Source organism: Loxodonta africana, chromosome 16 (assembly GCF_030014295.1).
Source record: "Loxodonta africana isolate mLoxAfr1 chromosome 16, mLoxAfr1.hap2, whole genome shotgun sequence".
Taxonomy (NCBI): Eukaryota; Metazoa; Chordata; class Mammalia; order Proboscidea; family Elephantidae; genus Loxodonta; species Loxodonta africana.
The window spans coordinates 52187763-52207468 of NC_087357.1; the positions used below are offsets into that span (position 1 = coordinate 52187763).

General features: G+C 34.7%; 1 protein-coding gene and 1 pseudogene across 17 annotated transcripts in view; both read right to left on the reverse strand.

Moving 5' to 3' along the window:
* PCDH15 (protocadherin related 15) overlaps positions 1-19706 on the reverse strand; it is an 853216-nt gene that overhangs the window by 814925 nt on the left and 18585 nt on the right. The window lies entirely within an intron of this gene.
* LOC111750362 (cyclin-dependent kinases regulatory subunit 1-like) lies at positions 1847-18004 on the reverse strand (annotated as a pseudogene).

Here is a 19706-nt window from a genome sequence, read left to right on the forward strand (position 1 = left end):
AAGGCAACATCACAATAAAAGCCGTCAGAATCCAGGAGTGCAGTGGAATTTATAAGGAAAAGATGAGAGAGCAAAAAGGGTACATGAGAGCAACTTTCAAAAGCTCTATCTTGTGTTGCTTAGAGCCTAACTAGTCTAAATTTTTTAACACACAATTCCCAGGTGTTATTATCCTAAGGCCATAAGTTGACGGTTGCAAATACCAGTGTATTAAAAAAAAAAAAAAAAGACATATTATGCCAATGTGAGTTGAAGCTGGGCATATTTATTAAAATCAGTAATAAAGTCTTTTAAACTGTTTAGGTTATTTGTATTTATTGAAATTTAGTATGTTTTCTAAAAATAAAAATACATTTGTAAAAGTAATGAGATGTTTTCAGTGTTTGCATTTAATAAATTAATGTTTTTTACATACAGTAAATCACATAATATGGCATGATATAACTGAACTAGTCATAAAATAATGACAGGATTTTAGAGATGAATTTAAGAGTACTACATGTGGTATAGATTGATAACAGGATATATCCCTATATAAAATTTGTCTACATTTAATGATTTTCTTGACTGAGGTACCTAGGGTGAATTTCCTGATACTTTCGCTCCCTCTACTCCTCACCCAATATATGATATTCAGTAAGGATTTTAAAATATGGAAAGCTTATGGGAGGATGGCATAAGTTGTATGGGGAGAAGAGAGTAGGAAAGCATACTTGACATACAGCTCCTTGCCCTCAGAGGCTTCTCGATTCCTGGCATGTGTTTATTGTTTGCACATTATACCAATTTGTCCGCATGTCAAATTTAATGTAGTTTTGGGTTCAGAGTAGAAAGTAATATCTGGCATCCAGCATTAGAACTGCCTTAGCATTAAAAAAAAAAAAAAAATCAGTAAAATAATACAATGAATTTGAAGGTAATGAAGATCTTCTTAAAATCTGGATTATTTTAATATTTTTATTAGAATTACTATTAGATAACCTTAATAAATCATTAGGAACTTTTAAAGGTTTTTCTTGTCTAGGGCAAAACATACTTAAAGGTCTTTTGGAATAGTGGGGAAAAGTGTGTTGCCATGAAGTCTACTGACTATGTAAGGCCAGACACTTCTATTCACGCTCCCTCTGTGCTCCACATGCCTTTGTGAAATCACTGCCTCTATCATTGTGATTTGTGTGAGAAGACATGCAAAGTTTTTGAGTTTCTGAAAATAAAATTTGAAACATTTTTCTTTAACAAATAGTGCAAGTAACAGAGCTAAAAAGAGGAATAGGCATAGCTCTGTCCACTGTGGGGTTCTCTATGTAATAACTTCACTCAAAATAAAAGGAAAAAGTCACAAAACAAAATGTCAGTCATAAAAAAAAAAGTCTTTCGTTTTTTTTTTTAAATAAAAACCTCCTCTTAACCATGCGTTTTAACAAGGAACAGGTTGCTTGAATAAAATGTAAAGTTTCCAACGCACTGAAAAATATATCCTCGATCATCATACATACTATACCCAGCAGGAAAAAACAAAATAGCAAATTTACAAAATCCCTGTAACTGGCCCCATGGTCTTATTCTCAGATGCTTGTTTCATCTGCCAGGTATGTTCTCCTGGATACAGACCTCACCATGGTTGCTGGGGTTACACACAGCTAAGACTAACCCATGGAGCACTCATCTGGCTGGGCAGTGGTGGCTCTGCTCAAGGAGTAAAGCAGTCACCAGCACATTCAAACAGTGTATTGAACATGCTTTAAATGTCAAAGTGAGAAACAAGAAGGCAACATTATTTTCAGAAAAATGTTAGCAAGTGAGGACAGCTGTGAACAACCTGAGGCTCAAAAGTGGCTTGCTAGCTTCATTTCTTTGGCTTCGTAGGTAGTGACCACGGGAACAGCAAGATGTGAGGTTCTGGTTCATGGATCATACAGTGGACCCAACCCTGACTCTGCTAAACAAGAAGATTCCTCCACTCAGATTCAGACATCAAATGGATTTTAGGAACCAGGTTGGCTATATCCTCGGGCAACATGACATGCCAGTACTCAAGCTCCTTGTCATCGTATTTGTCCAAATAGTAAATGATATGTTTTTTAGAAGGCCACACATTTAAGTTCTCTTAAAAAAACCCAAATTCACACTGAATTAAGAGATGTCTTGTTTAGGGTAGTTCAGCCAAACACAACCATTTTCTACAGCTATTGCTTTCAGTAAAAAAATATATATATACATGACAAAAATATATTTAAAATCTCTAAGTAGAGATTTTAAGTTAAAGTTTGGAGAATTGGAAAATGAAAATGTATTCTTAAGTAATATAATCCTACTGAAACTTTTAGATTTTGTCCTCAATTCACAAGACTTATGTGAGCAAAATATTATTAGAACTAGGATGAATGATACTCATGTATTACAAGCTGGTGAGTAATGTTACCCTGAAAGGCACAATAAACAATTATTCTCTGTGAAACAAAACATTGACTGCGACAATTATTAAAATTTTCCCACTGAACTCTCAGTATATTCAATACTATTAAAACCTATGGAAAATATAAATGAGTGCTTCTGTTATTTTTTTAAAAATGGAAAATCATTGGTAATGTCTGACCCGAAGGAAGATATTCATTATAATAGTCAAACATCACAAAGTAAATTCTAAATGTTATGTATTCTACAAAAATTACTCAGGAGTAACAAGTAGCCTCATAAACTTGCATACGAGCAAAGAAATATTTCTTAGGGAAAAATTGTATGTTTAAGACATTGCAAACTAATATCTCAGGAAAGGGCATTTTTAACATACTGCACCATTATCTATGCTTCATAAAGAATTCAGCTATCTAATTTAATTTAGCAGTGAACAGATTTCTCAGCAGCACTATTTGTATTTTGAGAACATGTCTTAAGAATCATAGATTGCAGTATATGGTAGTTCAATGAAGAATAATCTGTAAACAAAATCTCCATCTATCAACAAAGTCATTAAAAAAAAAAAAAAAAGACCATAAAATAACCCATCCTTGACGGATTAATGCTGCCACTGAAAAGATTTTCAGGCTATTAACACCCAGAAAATATACTGCCACTGTGGTTGCATTTATTATATAAATCACATAGTTATATGTGGTGCAAAGCAGTGTGTTTTCTTAACCAATCCCTCAATTAACAAATTTATAAGAAAGACACTTTGAAAAACAGTGAATATTTATAGAAAGTAAACAACTTCATTTGCTCCCTAGAGAAAAAAGTGTGTTAAAGCAGGACTATGTATATCAGATAAATATTGATTTTACCCTTCTTACATAGTTTATTTTCATATATGTGTGTCATTAAAATAATTTCTGTAAATGTTGTGGAAATAAATTATTTCCATTTGTATTTCATGATAGTTACGTCATTGAGGTTGAGGATGTTTTATGGGTAAAAATTGTTACCTGAGATTGTGAGTTTCTATCTTCATGCTTAAATGCTATTTCATCAATTTTGTTATCACCATGTAACTCTCACTGTCACTTCTCCTCACAGACTCCACACCTCATGCTACCAAAAAACCCAAATTCAAGCCCATTGCCGTTGAGTAGATTCCAACTCATAGCAGCAGAGTAAACCTGCCCCAGTAGGGTTTCCAAGGAGCGCCTGGTGAATTCGAACTGCTGACCTTTTGGTTAGCAATCTTAGCTCTTAACCACTATGCCACCATGCTAGGGGATGTAGGCATAGCCTGGTCGGATAGTAGCCTCAGAAGCTGAAAGGGCTCTGTCCATTGGGGGTAGATACGGATTCTTTCAAAGATTCTCTTCCAAAATCTTATTTATTAGCTCTTATGTCTTAAAAATGAGGCTTGGTGGTCCAATGGTTTAAAGCATTTGACTGCTAACCAAAAGGTTGGCAGTTCAAACCCACCAGCTGTTCTGCTGGAGAAAGATGTGGCAGTTTGCTTGATTAAAGATTACACCGTTGGAAACCCTATGGGGGTAATTCTACTCTGTCCTATAGGGTCAGTATGAGTTGAAATTGACTCTGTGGTAAACAACAATATGTCTTAAAACTGCTGACTTTGTATTTGCCTATGGCTTAAATGCCCTCATTTATTTTTACCTTGACATCTCAAAAATATTTTCTTATATTGAGTGTTTTTAGTGTGAGGCAATGTCTAAGCATTTTCTCACATATCTCATTGCATCTTCATACCAATCTCATGAGAGAGGTATGTTTTAATCATTTTTAAAAAGAAAAATAATACTGGGTTGAAGAGGTTAAATAACTTTTCCAAGGTCCCCTAATTTACATGTTGCAGAGGTAGGATTCAAACCCAGGTCAGTGTTGACTCCAAAATCTGTATACAGTGAAACCTGCAAGAGCCAGAACTAGACAGGACTGCCTTGTTTTTCTGGGTCTCACAAGTTTTCTGCCTTTGACAAGGTATAGTCTTACCCCTTTTCTATCACTTGTTTCACTGGAAAATATTTTAGTTTTCCTTCTCTGACATGTTTCCACCTTAGAAAAGTTCTGGCATTTTCAGGTTTTACTGTATTTAACTGGATACTTGCCCTACCCTCGTGTTTGAACTTCTTTAGCCAAGAGCACTCCCAGGCTTTCTTCTCCCTTTTGCTGTTAAATATTCTGGCTTTGCCTATTTAATCATTCCACCCTTTTGTCCTCTGAGGAGATTCTTTTAACGGAATGGCAGAGGTATGAAAGGCAATTAGGCTTTGGAGGTGGGAGAAGCCTTTCTGAAGAGGAGTTGGTTTGAAGAGAATGAGTTAAAGGAGCAGATTCTGAGACCAGTGAATGACAAAGATGTGAAAAATGTTTCAAAGAGGAATTTTAGGACAATGTATTCTGCTGGTAGTGATTGAGAAGTATATTTAAAAGACTTGGAATTTTTGTTTTGTTTCTTGTTATTACTGTTAGATTCTTTTAACGAGAACATACAACAGGATGGAACAACACGGATCCATGGCTTCCACAGATCTTTATAAAAATCATATTAAAGAACCTCAATGGCTTAGATAACCACCTGTGTCAGACCTGGGTAACCTCATTAAAAGTGCAAAAGAATTCAAAAGAATCCAAATGCTTAAAAGTATTATCTCTTATAATTTAAGAGGTCAAAACTTGATTCTTAATATTTGTAATTCTCTATGCTAAATTCCCTTTTCTCTCCAAGTCACGTGTGTTTAGATTGATCCCCATGGGCTCTTCTTGCAAACATTAGCAAGGAAGTGATGGTATACATGGGGAACACTGACTTCTAACTACTTTTGTTTTTTAAATTTCTAGATTGTTTTCATAGATGGAATGAGGGTGACTAAAATAAGACCAAAAGATACAGAAGCTCTAATCTTCAAGTTATCTTCTCAGATTCTTCTAGAATTCTGTTTGCATCCTTTTTAAAAATTTAATATAAAAATTCCCACCAGAAGTTTAAGTGTATTCATACTTAAGGAGAACTATTTTGCCCAGATAATTAGAACAACGGCTGACTCTGAAAGCTAAGATAAAGGCACCCTAACCAATGAGGAACACATGTGTTGATGAAAATAGTATTTGAAAGGTCTGGGCCCTTTTGCCAGTGAAAGAACGCATGAGGGAGCTAGATATCTAGAGAGACAATGAGATAAATGTAGGTGAGCAAGCAAGTCAAGCTGTAATTACTCTGGATTTAATCCATGTGCCTTAGAGGCAGTCCATAATACATCCAAAGCAGGAGATTTGTGAACTGCTCAGCAAACCAGCATCATAGCTTCTTGTGTTTCTCATCACTCTCTCTAAGTCAGTCTCCTTGGTTTAGTCGTATTTTTATTCTTTTTGTTTTCTAAACTTTCTCCAACTTGGAAGAAAAGAGAAAGAAGAAAAATGACAAAGAAGAACTTGTATGATTGATTAATATCCACTCTTCCTAGTTTTCTCTCTTCTCTGGTATTCTACTCTTCAAAGGATATAGAATAAATAAACGCAAAAACTAAGATTAATAAAAATAAATCTCATCTTTTTTTTAATTAGATTTCTTAAGGTTAAGGATGGATTCTAGAACATTCTGGCTGTTTCTATACAATGGCTCTAGTAATATGGCAGAGTTAAAAAAAATTTTTTTTTTTTTAACTCTGATGGCAGAGTTAGATCATAACAAATCAATTTTTAAACAGAGTTGAAAAATCTCATACTCCCAAAATAGAAGAGGCAAAAAATGAGATGCACAAATGAAATCAAATCGAAAGTCCTAAGTTGAACAGCAATAAAAAAAACTACCTTCATGAGGGTTTTTGGAGAATAACAAAATAATATTGTTCTTTACAAATATATTCACGAGTAGAAATTGGATTAACAATTGATATTACAAAGCATGTCATGGAAAAGTGAAGTAAGGCAGTTTCCGTGTTCCTAAGAGTGCTTTAAAGAATTTGTAGGTTACAGAAGAGATCTGTTCCTCGGTGTGCCTTTAAGAATCCGTAGGTAAGTCGGAACAGATGCATACAGTTCTTATTTAGCCTTACTTTAATGCAAGAAGGAAACCCTAGCTGGCGTAGTGATTAAGTGCTACCACTGCTAACCAAAGGGTTGGCAGTTGGAACCGACAGATGCTCCTTGGAAACTCTATGGGGCATTTCTACTCTCTGTCCTATAGGGTCGCTATGAATTGGAATTGACTCGACGGGCGCTGGGTTTGTTTTTTTTGGTTTTAGTGCAAGAAAAGGCTTCCAGCCTTTTCGATATTTTAAAAGCTGGACATGCAGCAAGTAAAGGTGATTGTGAGGAAAAATTTGTTGTGAGTAGGGGTTGGTTCAATGGTTTCAAAGTGAGGGCAAATTTTTTTTTTTTTTTTTTGGCTAGGCCATGATTCCCAGTATTGTGTGGTTGTCTACCATTTTGTGATCTGATGTGATTATCCTATGTATTGTAAATCCTAACCTCTACGATGTTAAAGGAGCCCTGGTGGCACAGTGGTTAAGAGCTATGACAGCTAAAAAGTTAGCAGTTCAAATCCACCAGCAACTTCTTGGAAACTCTATAGGGAAGAGTATAGGGTCACTATGAGTCAGAATTGACTTGACAGCAGTGGGTTTGTTTTTTTTAGTTTTGAGTAATTATAGATCAAAGATGGGTGGAAGAATAAAAGATACTTTTTGATAGAGATGACACAAAAGAAAAAAGATGATAATCTTTAGAGAAAATTGTAATTCCAAAATTTAAAAAACAGCAAAATATATTGTTTGTGGTTCTTTTCATGTTCAAAATTATGAGATGAAAATTCTGCCTTTGATTTAGGTACTTGAGGTAAATAAAAATGATTATGGAAATACACTTTAATATAATGTCTTATATTATCCAACATTTGGACAAAAGTACTGAGATGGGACATAAAGCATTAATTGATACAGTGTAAAAACATAGTTGAATACATTCCACAATAATAGTTCCAAATAAGTGTCTTACTACCATTAAGTACATTTACTTTGCAATATTCATCTCAATACTTATTGTTAGTATGTCTTTTTAACTTCAGTTTTCTTGCAGGCGAGGGCAGTTATATAAATGGAGGAGCACACTGTGCAGAAATAAATGACACACTAGCTCTTTGTAAGCTAAAGGAAGACTATTGGTTTTTGTATGTTTGATTCACTGCTATATCCCTAGTACCTAGAAGAGTGTTGGCCATAAATATGAATTAAATAAATCAATAAGAAAGATATACTTATTTCTTCTTAAACTGAAGATATGTATCCTATGCAAAATTACCAGATTTCTTTTTAAGACTTTAATTACACCTAGCTATTTACAAAATCATCTGGAGATAATATTTATTTGCTTACTCTTAGTGTCTCTCTTTGAAATGGCAGCAGGTACTTAAGTCAAAGATCAAATGAATCTATTTAAATCTGTTTTAGCTTTCTATAGATTCGTCAGTTGTATAAAATAAATCCAACTATTAGTCAAAAATTGTTTAATTCCACTTAGTTATACTTCAAGCATATGAGGCACCATGTAATTTTATGCTTTAATTTAAGGAAGTGACAATGTATGGGAAAAGTTGGGAAATATGTAGTATTAGACAAAAAGTACTGATTTAGGACCAAAAAATTATATTTTTATTGCTTGTTTTAGGAAACAGTGGCAGTGCTATGTCCCTAGAGTACATTCAGTTCAAGAAGAGGAAGAAACTTTATTACCTGCAAAAGGCAGAGTTTAAAATATGTGGATAGTGTGAATAAAAGGGGGGAAAAAATGATTATTCTGAGGAATCTATTTTGGTGAGAGGACTCAAATGATTTCACCAGAAGTGTGATAATGTGATTCATATTGTGGCAGAATTAACAAGGAAGCGGGTGACATCACAATCTCAAGGTGAAGTTTAAAGCTCCAGGATATCTCTCTCTGTCTCTCTCTCTCACATACACACCACACACACACAGACACCCAGACACACACACACCCAGACACACACACACACACTCACGGTAACTGAGGCTGGGAAAGGTGAGACAAATATAGGGTCTACGGTCAAGGTCCTAGAGGGTTGCTATGAGTCGGAATAGACTTGATGGCAATGGGTTTTTTTTTTTTTTTTTTGGTTTAGGGTCAAGGATCTCTGTGTGCTTAAAGTTTCCCAGAATAATCTAAGAAGACAATTAAGCAAATTAGTCACAATTTTAATATTACAGCAGATAAATACAGATTAACTGGAATTAAAAGAGGTGAAGACAAGCAGGAGTTTTATTCTGACCATGAGTCCCAAATACCAGAAGAGGCAAATGGCTCGATTAATTATTGGAAACTGCCCTGCAGAAATAATTAACAGTCCAGTGTTACAAGTGAATTTGTGAGCTCCCCAACTTTGGGTGATTTTCTATGATTATTTTATAGATTAGTCCTCCAATGGGGAATACAAAGAATTCCAAAACTACTTCCAACTTTAAGGTTACATGACTTTTTGTGAGGCGAGTTATTACTTTATTTCTTAATAAAAATTGCTACTTTAATTACACATAAACATAAAGGTAGAAACCCTAGTGGTGTAGTGGTTAAGAGCTACGGCTGCTAACCAAAAGATCGGCAGTTCAGGTCCACCAGCGGCTCCTTGGAAACTCTATGGGACAGTTTTACTCTGTCCTATAGGGTTTTTTTGTTTTTTATAGGAGTCAGAATCGACTCGACGGCAGTGGTATGGGTTAAACATAAAGGTGGATTAAAAAATAAGCAAAAAAAATCAGTAAGCAATATATAGCCACACACACATTTATATTCATATGTGTATATATATATATAAGAATATGTATATATATATATACATATTACAAGCATGTATATTATTATAACTATAGGTATAACAGGAAAAATCATTGAACTATCTGAAATGTGACAATAAAAGTCCTGTACTATCTCTAGTTTAGAAAGGCTGTGAGGTCAGAAAAGACTTTGAGTTTTACTATCTGCTGAATCATTCGAACATTTCATAACTTTCTGCCAGCAGCAAATGTATGCTATTTTCCTTCTTCAAGGATTTTTAAAATGGATAATAAGTATGAAAGCAGTTGGAAATGGTGAAAGTTTTGTTCATTTTAAAGGGTTATTATAAAGGCAATATTGGTCTTTAAAAGAAATTTTAATGGCTTAAATTTTAAGGCTTTTAAAGTCATGAACTTTATCCTTTTGGAAGTTTTAAGCAATTTGAACTCGAATGATTTCCGTGATCAAAATTTACCACAAAACAATGATTTTTAGATTGCAATTTTATTTGAACTATCTTACCTAAATACTAAAGCTTTAAAAATAATAAGGACTGATGAAGTGTTCTGTCACCACAAATGAATGCTCTGTCACGTGCTTTTGTCATCCGATTGCCTCCTCCTTGTGCCTTCCTGACTTGCTCCATGCCTGTCCACAGAAATTGCTCACCAGGAGGCCAGGCCCACTGTGGGAGGGTATGAATAGAACAAGGCTTTAGGATCAAAAAATCTGCTATTTCATTCTGGGCTCTGATGTTTACTCTTCCTTGAGCCTATATTTTCTCCTAGGTGAAGTAGAAACAATAATGCCTACCTAAGAGCTGTGGTTAGAATTAAATGAAATATTGTGCAAAGCTGTCTTAGTTTGAGGCCTGGCATATGGTAAGTGCTCAGTAAATGATGATGGTCGTTCTTATTGCTCACTAGGCTTGGATTTTAATTAGTTTTGTTGTTTATTTTTAATTAGGTGATGGCATGTATTTACTTATCCATTAACACACGTTTTCTAAATATCTACCATACTTTTTAAAGTTGTGGACAAAAGCACACAGGAAGACAGCTAGTGCCCAGGACAATAAATAAAAATTAGGTGAGTGATAAGACAATAGGTGTTGAGAATAAATATGCACTAAAAAAAAATTTTTTTTTTTAGGTAAGTGATGGAAACCCTGGTGGCGTGGTGGTTAAGTCCTACAGCTGCTAACTAAAGGGCTGGCAGTTTGAATCCACCAGGTGCTCCTTAGAAACTCTGTGCGGCAGTTCTACTCTGTCCTATAGGGTCGCTATGAGTTGGAATTGGCTCAAAGGCACTGGGTTTAGGAAAGTGATAAAGTAATATGAATTGAGTACAAAAATTAGAGAATACATATGTACATTTGAGTAATTTATATTGGTAGCCATAAGGCAAGAGTATGCAGGGAAATAAGATAATTTTTCTGCACTTCATAAATGTTCCATGTGGATGTATTCATAATAGATTATTTATTTGTTTCTCTAACTAATGAGATATCCATGGAAATTTTGGAGCAGGGCTAGGAATAGAAGGAAGAGAAAATTCAAAAAGTCAATCTAAACGGTATACAAATGATTGGGAAAATAAGGAAAAAAATGAAATCATGTAATCTACAATGTCAACAAAATTAAAATGAAGCAATGATATTAATCAATGGAACACGGATATTTTGCATCCATATTAAGCCAGGCACTTCACAATTAGTTTGGTGCTTGGGGAACAGGGATAAGTAAGAAATAGCCTGACTCTCCAAAAAACATCAAAGAATTTCATCCTAGTGAGAGGGAAAAGCACATATAAGAATTGCATACTCAGATTCCTATACCCACCCACTGCCGTCGAGTCGATTCCAACTCATAGCGACCCTATATGGCAAAGCAGAACTGCCCCATAGAGTTTCCAATAGATAACAAAATGTGTGAAGTACTTCAGGTTTATAAAATAAACACATAAAATATATTTACTTTCAGAATTAGGTCAGTAATAAAGATAATATTACTAGGTAGATGAGAAACTTTTCAATCAGTCATGTCATAAAATTTCCTTCTAGGAGAAATTTTAAATTTTGATCTCTCTCGGATTTTGTAATGAAGTGTTTCCAAGAGTATCCTGTTCTACAAGTTTGTTTCGCAGATTCTGACTTAAGGATTCCCACTACAGAAATCACCTGGTGTATTTGTTAAAATCCATATTCCTGGGCACAGCTCCAGATTCAGAAAATCAGTTTTTTGTTTGGGCATGGAAATCTGGATTTTAAAATAAATACTCATGACTAATTTTTATGTCAAGTAAATTTTGAGAATTATACCACTGAACTCACAGCTTCTCAAACTCAATCATAAACTGGCTCCTTGGAAGCCAGTAAGAACATTTGTTAAAATTAGAGGTTCAGAACTTACTGGATTCTCCAGGGAATGGAATCCAAGACATCTGTATTTATGACAAGTTCAGTTAGGTGATAATATGTGTTCCAATGCATGTGGAATACAGTATTTTATTTCATTACAGACTTCAATCTTATTTCTAATGTTTCTTGGCTGCCCGTATTTGCTAATGAGATTATTTATTGAAAGTATATGACTTCTTTGTAAAATGTCACTTCTATTCCTATAGATTTGTTAAAATTAAACATAAAAAGGAATGCTATTTCATTAGCAATATATAATTTTAGAACATAGATGTTTATATTTAAATTCCATCACATCTTTAAAAATATGGATATTTGATAAACTCATGAAAGATCTAGGAATAGTTTCAAGTTCATTTCCAGTGGAAGAGTAGTCATTGAGTAATTCATGAATAGAATTTAAGATTTTGAAAAAGAACTGTTTGGCAATTACTTAATTACCTATCTCCAAATCTGTCTGTAGAAAGTAGTAAAGTCTTGCTTTAAATACAATCATACTCAGAAATAAATCATAGTAATAGTAGATAAAGGGAACATACTCTTTTTTACTATTAAAAAAAAAAAACCAGTTGCCATCCAGTTGATTCTGACTCATAGCAACCCTGTAGGACAGAGCAGAACTGCCCCATAAGGCTTCCCAGGAGCAGCTGGTGGATTCCAACTGCTGACCTTTCAGTTAGCAGACCAGCTCTTAACCAATGCACCATACATGTGAAAAATGACAACAAGTTAGGTTCTTCCATATAGCTAAGATATTGTGCACTGGATACATGGACTTCATTTGAGTGAGACAATGATAAATTGGACACCTGTAGGATTGATAAGCAATGCAGTATACAATGTAACTTGCCATTACTATACACTATAAAACAGAATTAGAAGAAAAAGGAGAAGAGTAAGTAGAGCAGGAGAAAGAAGAAGGGGAAGAGCAAGAAAAAGGGCCAAACATAGTTCATCCGATAAGTATCTGAAATGAGAGTTTCAGCCAAAATCTAACTTTTAGTTGTCAGAACGTATTGGAAGTTAGTTACTATGATTATGATGATGATGGTTATTATCATTATTATTTTTCCATTAGTCATCCTTGTACATAAATAGGCACACATATTCTAATAATATATATTTGTATTAGCCACTGTGTGGGTGTGTGTGTGTACATGCATATAAATGTAGGCTGGGTGATATGGTAAGTTGTTATTTGTTATCTATTTATACCATTAGAACAAATGAGTATGCTGAAATGTCATGACAGGATAAGCCTTGATAATGTACAAAAGACTTAACTGGTGTTGAAACAACCTTACTAAAAGCAATTGTACGTAAGACTCACAAAAAATAGCTATACATATATGGAGTCATCACTGGAATATTTCTTTACATTATTAAAAAAAACTGTAGAAGAAAGGGAACTCCAAGAGGATATCAAGGTATAAAATGAATAGTTTCATTCAAAACAAATGTGGAATTTTGTTATTTCCTGATTTTTCAACCAATGTCATTAATTATTAATGTTATTTTTAATGAAATTTTGCTTTTGCATAGAAAGAAGAAAATAAAGCACTTATCTTCAATATTAACAGTTAAGAACATGGAAACATTTCACATTTCATATTACAGATTTATCCTAATTAAAAACAACATAATGTTTTAAGTAGAGACAATTAAAAATGAAGTCCCTTCCTGGGGAAACTAAGGAGGATACTATGATGTGTACTTTTTAAGTGGTCTCTTTAGTACCTACAGGTTTAAAGGTATTCAAAATAAGAAGTCATCAGCTCTACTACATAGTCGGGTGTGATAAACTCTATTAATTAAAGGACCAAAAATTTTTAAGTAATTTAAAGGAAGAAGCATGATGTTCTGTCAATTGGGGCAAAAGAGGCAATTATTTCATAATAGCATGATCATGGCTCTTGAAGGGTGAGGTAAGAAGTTAACAGAATTACTTTAAGCAGTGAAATTGGTGGGAAACATGTAGTTTTCCCCTTAGTTTTTCTTTCCTGTGGATAATTGTAACAGATTTTTCATTTTCTAATTAAATAATGGAAGTAGGGAATAGTGGGGCGCAGTGATAATATGCAGAGGATCGACTCCTACCTAAGAAACCATAAACAGACATATAAACTAAGTGAATGAGGTGTGCTTGTTTTGCAAAAATGGCTTCATGACAATACCTAGCTGCCACCATATTACCGCCATATTTCACTTCTAATTGGATAAAACCCACCACTGCTGTCGAGTCGATTCCAATCTAATTGGATAATCACCTTTAATTTTGTAAACTGCCACACTTAAAGCTCTCCTTTATGGAAATGCTAGAGCCATTGCTGTATGGATCAAGTTTACAATATTCTTTAATTTCATAGTTGTATCCTTCTAAAGTGCTGTAATTGGGCTTCTATGAGTAGCTTCATTGTTTGTGTCATCTATGATGGGGTTTGGCAAACTATGGCCCACAGGCCAAACCTGGACTGCCACTTGTTTTTTTGTTTTTTTTTTTTTACAGTAAACAGGATAAGAATGGTGTTTACATTTGTAAGTAGCTGGGGGAAAAAAATCAAAGGAAGAATAATATTCTATGACACATGAAGATTATGTAAAATTTAAATCCCCAAATCCACAGTCATGCTTATTCCTTTACAAATTGCTGATGGTTTTCAGGTTACAATGCCAGAGATGAGTAGTTGCAACAGAAATCATCTGACCCACAAAGCCTAAACACTTATTCTCTGATCTTTACAAAAAGTATTCGCCCCTGAACTAGGACACTACTTTGTATCTATATAGATTCAGATATACCGTGGGGGAAAATCGCACTGTGAAGAATGGTGAGGAAGCTACCCAGGCAGGTTTGGAAAAAAAAAAAAAAAAAACACTTTGTTACTTTACAATCATACCTCATATGGGGAAAATCTGATAAAATGGATTTAATATGATAGGTAGAGATCAGAGTGATAAAAGGATTCTATGATATTTCTAATCTTATAAATGAAATTGAGACTAAATAAAGCTTTTAGGGAAAAATAATTTAAAGCAAATTATATGGGTTGGGTTATAAAATTGATTCTTTTTTACTCTTCACTGAAAGCCAAGGATACTGAATATGTCAGGTCACGTTCAGAAAGAAGCCTGCCTTTGCACATTTAAGCTTCTGAATGTCATCATTGTGTGCTTTCTTGTGAAGGCTGAAAACCACATTTTATGATAGATACAACTCAAAAATGAGGTAGAAATTGTTCTTATTGGTATATAATTACAATAATCATAACAGGATAGCTTTTATTTTAAAATTCTATTATCTATATGTCTCCTACATACCCTGTAAGATTGTATTTTGCAATAGCATTCTATTTGTGAGAGAAACAGGCAGTCTATGCTAATGAAATTGCCATTCTAAGCAAAATATCATCCATGTTATGCCTTTAGTGTTCTTATTCTACTGAAAACCTTTGCATAAAACACTGTAGCATGTTTTTTCAAAAAAAAATCTAGTACTAACTTTATTCAACAAATAATAACAAAAACATGCCATCTGCAAGTATTCAATGGAGAGAAAGTACATCCCTTCTTTGGACGACATCAAAAAAGCAAGTTTAAGTATGAACTATTCCATAAGGTTAACTGTGTAGATAGAGAAAAATAGTTTTTTTTTTTTTTAATTTTCAACTATACAGTTCTATTTCACTTTACAGAAACCATGAGGACAAAAACCTGACTCACTCATAAAAGATAAATGTGCATATAATTATTCACTTAACAAAAACAACATTTATATTAAAACAGATTAATGCTGAGATTCTTTTATTTCAAATATATAAACATGCATTGCTAGTGAACTTTCAGTCTCTGTGCTGGCAGGAATAGCCACTATTGTTAATAAAATATATTCCCTATGCATATTAAATGATTTAAGTTCTAAATATGCTGATCTCTGCACACCTCTCCAAGATTATTTTGTAAGGAAAGTTTACTTTGCATGGGACTATCAAGATCATATGTGCAAACAGTAACTACACTTGTATTACATAAAATATAAGACTCCTAGGAGGCCCTCAGCAATTCTTTAATGGCATATTTCCATTTCTTGAATTTTCTTGTCCACCTAAAGTCAGACTTTTTAAGCAGATTATCCTACCAATTTACTCAGAGGATAGAAAATATCCAATATCTTTCTTTCTCCATCTAAATATTGTCTCTAAGCATTTTCTTACTTTTTTAATCTTAAAAAAAAAAGAATCTTTTTTTTCTTTTCTTTTTAAAGGTACACTCCTTCAGCATTGTTTTTACTTCTGAACTCCTATTTTCTCCTTGAATTCCAGTCATCTCTGAACAATATGACATAGCTCTATTTAATATCCTTTTTCCCATCAATTTTTTTACTCTCCCTTCTTCTTTTCCCGTCCTTATGTCCAAAGATGCCCTGGTTATTGCCCCATTTTAGCACCAAAATTCCTCGAGTTACAGTTCTTAGAATCAACTTCTATTCTTTGCCAAGCTTCCTAAACTTTATGTCTATAAATTCTACTTGGATGTTCTTAATTCCCCTTCTGACAGAATCTCACCTTTACTTGGCCAAAATTGCCTAACTTATAAAAAGGACTAAGATGGTTCAGCAATTCAATAACCCTTTCATGACTAAATTTTTATGTTTTTAAAAAATCTTTTGATGCTATGTTTTCACTAATTATGGCATACTGATTCAAAGACCAATTTAGCATTTTTCATACAAATTACAGATTTTTAGATATATGATCTGTTAATATAAGCCACCAATAAGGCAAGTGGCACCATGGTGTGGCATGACAATATGCCAGTAAGAACTAAATAGTTTATTCTGAACGCCTTTCCATTAGGTTACGTGGGGAATTCCTGTTCTTCCAGGTGATACAGAAAAACCAACACAAATCCGTAAGGACTCCCTTTCACATTAAAAAAAAAAAAACCCAAACCGGTTGCCATCAAGTCAATTCTGACTCATAGTGACCCTACAGAACAGAGTAGAATTGCCCCATAGACTTTCCAAGGAGTACCTGGTGGATTTGAACTGCCAAACTTTTGGTTAGTAGCCGTAGCACTTAACCACTACGCCACCAGGGTTTCCCCCTTTTACCTAGGAAAGCCGTAATCATGGTTGCAAGCCTTATTTCCAATAAAGGAAAATGGCAAAAGTTTACAAAACTAACTCATCCGAGAAGCATCACCTAATAGAATGCTCAACCTACAAAACAATGAGGTTCCAACTCCGGTCTGCTGAGCATTACATATTTCAAAAGCTTGATGCTAAGTGCTTTAGAATCGGAATAACGCCTACAGGTCCAGAGCCATAAACAATGGTTATGCCACTGTAACAATAATAATAAAAGGTACAAAGAATCGCATTTAAAAAAAAAAAAAAACTTAGACTGCTAATATATGGGAGGAAAGAGAGAGAAGTCAAAGAATATTTCTCAGGAATGGAAAGAAAACACGACATTTTACATGTGTGCAGTGAAGGAGAAGAGACATTAGAGAAATGACAGTGCTAAGTGCAATAGAAAAAGGGAAAGTAGGACTATTTTTCAACCAGCAAAAGGGGAATCATTCTTTTTTTTTTTTTAATTGTTTCCACCACCCAGGGCTGCCAACTGAACCCTAAAAACTAGTGGATGAAAAAATGAAAGCAAGAATCTTGCACAATATGATTGATTAATTGGTGTTACTGAATTTTACACATGAAAAACATTGAAATGGCAAATGTGTTATCTATATTTTTATAACAATTTTTATTGTACTTCAGATGATGGTTTACAGACCAAATTAGTTTCTCATTAAACAATTAATACACATACTGTTTTGTGACATTGGTTGCCAACTCCATTACATGTCAACATTCTTTCCTTCTCAACCTTGGGTTCCCCGCTACCAGCTTTCCTGTCCTTTCTTGCCTTCTCGTCTATGCCGCTGAACTCGTGTGTCCATTTAGTGTCGTTTTGTCTTATGGGCCTGTCTAACCTTTGGATGAAGGGTGAACCTCAGGAGTGACTTCATTACTGAGCTATAGGGGTATCCAGGGGCCATACCCTCGGGCTTTCTCCAGCCTCTGTCAGGCCAGTAAGTCTGGTCTTTTTTTGTGAGTTAGAATTTTGTTCTACATTTTTCTCCAGCTCTGTAGGACCCTCTATTGTGATCCCTTAACAAGAGTTAAGTACCAGACCTCCTTGACTTTTCTGACTCAGAAGAAAAGTGCTGTTGCTCCGGAAAACAGAGATCTTGCCCTTCATTTTCTGCAGGCTTTTGTGGCTTCTTTGAAGGCAGCCACTCTAGTTTCAGTCTTCCAAGACCTGACATACCTTGCTCAGTATTATCAAATACATTTTCTTCAAACATCATCCCCCCCTGCCCCAACTTTTCTTTTTCTTTTTTTGAGGTCAGTTCTTTAATTGAATGCCTGTATGATTTCCATTAACTCAGAGAAAGTCCAACCTCATCAGGGTAATTCTTCACAGTGTGGCTCAGGTGATTTTGTTTTTTCAGCCTAACTTTCCATTAGTCTATTCAATACAGACTAGTTTCTACTTTTGTGATGACTTCTTGCCCTGAAAGCTATGTTTTCAGTCTTACCCATATAAGCAAATGACAACAATGTACTAGAGTAAAACTTAAGCCCAGGTTGTCTATCAGTCTCTTCTAACTCCTTAGACACCTTCTTTGCAAGTATATAAAGTTGTCTGAATCATGTGTTTTGGAATGCCTTTGACTAACTGTTCCATTATTATTAAAACTCTGGCTCTTGGTGGCAAGAGCTTTGCATCTAAGGGCAGAAATTCTGCACCTCTTGACTTGCTTAGATTGTGTTGTGGAAACTAAGGCAACCAAAAGTCTGTTGTATTATGATTTCTTCTATATGTTTTGTAAGTACTGTTATCATTATTGGAGCCCTAGTGGTGCAGTGGTTAAGAGCTCAGCTGCTAACCAAAAGGTCAGCAGTTCAAATCCACCAGCTACTCCTTGGAAACACAAATGGGTAGTTCTACTCTGTTCTATGGGGTCACTGAAAGTTGGAATCGACTTGATGGCAACATGTTTGGTTTGGTTTTGGTTTATTATCATTATTACACCCACTCGCTGGATAAGGATCTCCGGTGGTACAATGGTTAAGTGCTTGGCTGCTAACTGAAAGGTCAGCAGTTTGATGCAAGAGAAAGATGTGGCAGTCTGCTTCCTTAAGATTTACAGCTTTGCAAACCCTGTGGGGCAGTTCTACCCTGTCTTGTAGGGTCGCTGTGAGTTGGAATCTACTCAATGGTGATGAGTTTTTGGATTATTGCTATTATTTATTTTTAAGATACAGAAGATATTTCCCTGTTTGGCTCATTTGTTTTATATAACAGCATCTACCTCATAAAGTTTTTTTTTAAAGATTAACTGGCAGCTTTACGGTTCTGTCGGTGGTGTTTTTAGGTGCTGTGGAGTCAATTTTCAATTCATAGTGACCCCATATAACAGAGCAGAACTGCTTCATAGGGTTTTCTAGGCTATAATCTTTATGGAAGCGGATTGCCAGAACTTTTTCTCACAGAGCCATTGCTAGGTTAAAACCTCCAAGCTTTCAGTTACCAGCCAAGAGCTTAACTGTTGTGCCACGAGGGCTCCTTGATTTATGGATCTAAGAAGACAAAAAACTGAACATGATAACCTACCAAAATGAGCCCAGGCAATATTCTAGCCTATCAGTTGGGACCCACTAGAGATACATGCTATGAGTGTGGGGAAACCTGAGTTATACATCAGTGGACAACCTAATGTATTATCTGAAACCCTCTAACTTTTAATAATAAAATAAAGTAAGTGCTCCCTGAAAGAAGATTATGTCTATCAGGAAGCTCCTCTACAATATTACATACATGATATCTGGCACTCCATGAATAATTTCCAGATATACCTAGAAAGAAACAGGCACTATAAACAGACCCAGGTATCAGAGTTATCATACATAGACGAAAATATGTGTGATTAGTAAGTACAAGAAAATAAATGAAAGTATGTAAAATTGCACACACAGAAAAAAACCGGAATCTATAAAATTTATATC